The sequence below is a fragment of the Ptychodera flava genome, chromosome 19 (assembly GCF_041260155.1).
Source record: "Ptychodera flava strain L36383 chromosome 19, AS_Pfla_20210202, whole genome shotgun sequence".
NCBI classification, from domain to species: Eukaryota; Metazoa; Hemichordata; class Enteropneusta; family Ptychoderidae; genus Ptychodera; species Ptychodera flava.
This window is the reverse complement of record NC_091946.1, coordinates 4,798,879-4,801,772: the sequence shown is the minus strand read 5'-3', so window position 1 is coordinate 4,801,772 and position 2,894 is coordinate 4,798,879. Positions and strand designations below refer to the sequence as shown.

At 36.1% G+C, this 2,894-nt stretch overlaps 1 long non-coding RNA gene across 1 annotated transcript; it reads left to right on the top strand.

The window, feature by feature from the left end:
• The first annotated feature begins 293 nt into the window (after positions 1-293).
• Positions 294-1,771, top strand: LOC139118211 (uncharacterized). The gene is made up of 3 exons (XR_011548633.1): positions 294-894; positions 1,271-1,336; positions 1,652-1,771. It is a non-coding gene; the product is annotated as an uncharacterized lncRNA (long non-coding RNA).
• The last annotated feature ends 1,123 nt before the right edge of the window (positions 1,772-2,894 follow it).

The window sequence follows — 2,894 nt, the reverse complement described above, 5'->3', positions numbered from 1 at the left end:
CTATTGAACCAGGGTGTCCGTGACACAATTCAGCAGACGATGCTCAAAGTCTTGCGCGGTACATTTTCCAGTTCGTTCGTGGTGTGGTAACGATACGACGTGCGATAACGATGAGCAGTATGCCTAGAGCTAGCAAGTCAGGGCTATACCAGAGAAAATGCTGCTGTCCCAATCACAAAACCTCGGGCAGTAGAAAAAAAGGCCCCGTTGTTCCCAAACGTGAAGCTTCCTGTTTCTGCCCGGCATTTTCTCGCTGGATGGGGACGCGGGGATCCGTTTGTACAGACTGCTTGCGTGTATATAATTTTTCAGTTCCACTGTAAAGCATTTATTGTTCATTAGCATTTAGGCCTATTGTAAAGGTGTTTCTGGAAGTCATATTTCATGTGTCGTATCTCCTTTCGTCATCAGTTCTGAGTTCAGCGATTAAAATTGAAGTCGCTGCCACAGAGACTGAATAAAAGAATCATTTGTTACATATTTGTTTGAAAACTGATTTCTTACAGATGCCTAACCGTTACACCTTTCCATGCATTACCGTCAATAGATTGTTCGTTCGTTCGATCATTCATTCATTCATTCATTCATTCATTCATTCATTCATTCATTCATTCATTCATTTAGACATGGGATAAGGGTTTCGACAAGTAAGTTTTCTGTCAAAATTCAGTGACTTCGAGAAAGCAATGACTACTAGAGTTGGCTCAAAAATTTGTTTCATTATATATTGGTAGCGCGATCACACAGATCACATAGAATAATATAAAGATTTTTTTTACAACACAATGATAATGATCCCAGAATTGTCCTTTGCTTTATTTCATTCTTTAGTCATCAAAGAAAGAGAAGTTCGGTCAAGAAAATTCTTATGACTCACATATACAACATCCAGTGGTGAGTGTCTTTCAAATCAATGGTTAGAAATACAATTTTCAATATTTTAAAAGCTGTATCTCCAACTTTCTTTTTTCAAAAAACCCTTATGTTATGATATTGATAATGTTATTGGATGGTGATATTTGTCTTTCCACCTCTCTTCTATGATATATCCATTGCATAAGTTTTGCCTTGTTAAGGGATAGTGATGTCTACTATGAGTCTTGAAGTGTGGGGCATATATTCTCAGTGTCATAGGCATTCATTTATTGTTATTAGATATAATCAAGTCAGCAAAGATATCAAATTCATTTCATAAAAACATAAGTAGGTACATAAAATTTCTCTTGTATTATTTTGTGTAATAAACAATCACATGTTCTTCCTTGCACAGCCAGCAGTAGAGGCAAGTGACATGGCTGCTCTGCCAAACATGCAAACATGCCAGGAATCAGTTTTAGTAAGTATGTTGCTTTTGAGCTTAAGGTCCTTGCATTTAAACATTGTGAGATAAATCTATTTATGTATTTTACTTTTTTCCTTCCATTTATGGAAAATGAGAGATACTGAATTTTTGAATCACATTTCATATTTTGATAAGAGAGAACCTGAACTGCTATTAAAACAACCGTGCTCTTAACAAAGATTGACAGCCCCGCAATGTACTGTATATGGTTTTAATCACATGATAATAATTTTCTCGTTTGTATATTTGTGAACTATTTAAGTGAATTGATATGATAGAAAATAACTTCAATCAATTTCATTTTTTCAGAATCAAACTCAGGACCAACATGAAAAGTTAGGAGAAGACACTGACACTAGAGTAAGCACTGTAACTATATACTTACTAAAGTGGTGAAGCACACCTAGCAACATACCACATGATTTTGACCATTTCACAACATATATGTACAAGCAATAATTGAGGCATATATGACGTGAAGTTGTCACCACTGTCAGTGGTATTCCTACATGTATTGTTTTGTGTGGTTTATAAGCTATGATATCATAAAACTAGGTTGAAAATCTGTCATGAAACATCAAAAGAAGAGTTTTTCTTTATTCAGAGTTTGCATGTGGTCAAACTGCTTTATCATGTATATGGTGCTGGTTGATATATGTATAATATTGGATAGTAATGTATAATGTGTTTCCTTACCGATTTCCTTTGTCAATACTCAGTATGCATTCTATGAAATTGCTTTGAACTATGTGTAGGCATTCATTTATTGTTATGATCCTACTAAATGATACTTTGCTCTTTTACATATAGGATAAAAAAATAAAGGAATTAGAAGCAGAAATCGACAAACTCAGAAAGCAAATCGCTGAGAAATATAGCACACAAGAGAAGAGAGTTGCGGCAGTGAAGGAAATTGCAAACCTGGAAAATTTAAATATTTATCAGCATGCAGATCTCCTCTCTCAGAACTAGGAGAGGCGTTCCGTTCAGAATCTGGCAGATATTGATCTGTCCCGTCTCTTGTCTGAACGGAATCCTGTCCTGGTTTCCTTTCTTGAGGAGATCTGTATGCCAAATACTGGAATCCAAAATAACACTCGGTATCTTGCCCATGCTGTTGAGTTGATTTATTCTGCAAGACACCCTAGGTTTATCAGTGATTTTATGGCAGCAGTTCAGGTAGTTTTATTTAGTTTGACAAGGAGCCGTATGGCTGTTGATCTGATTGGCCATGTGTCAGCAGGGCCATGCTATGACACAATTAATAATATTCTTTTCAGAGATAATTTTGATTTTCCAGATGCACCAGAGGGGTTAATTGAATTGACTTTCGACAACGCCCAACGACTAACCAAAAATTACATCAACAGGAATGGCAATAAGGTTACAGTGGACATTTTTACTAACATTATTGCTTCTCAGCTGGATCCAAACTCATCCCTACAATATGAGTTTGGGTTGAAGCCAAGTCAGTGGCCAAATGTTTCAGATACAGATGTTACCAACACAAAGGATAGTCGTTATGATGAGTTTGACAGACTTCTTCATGAAT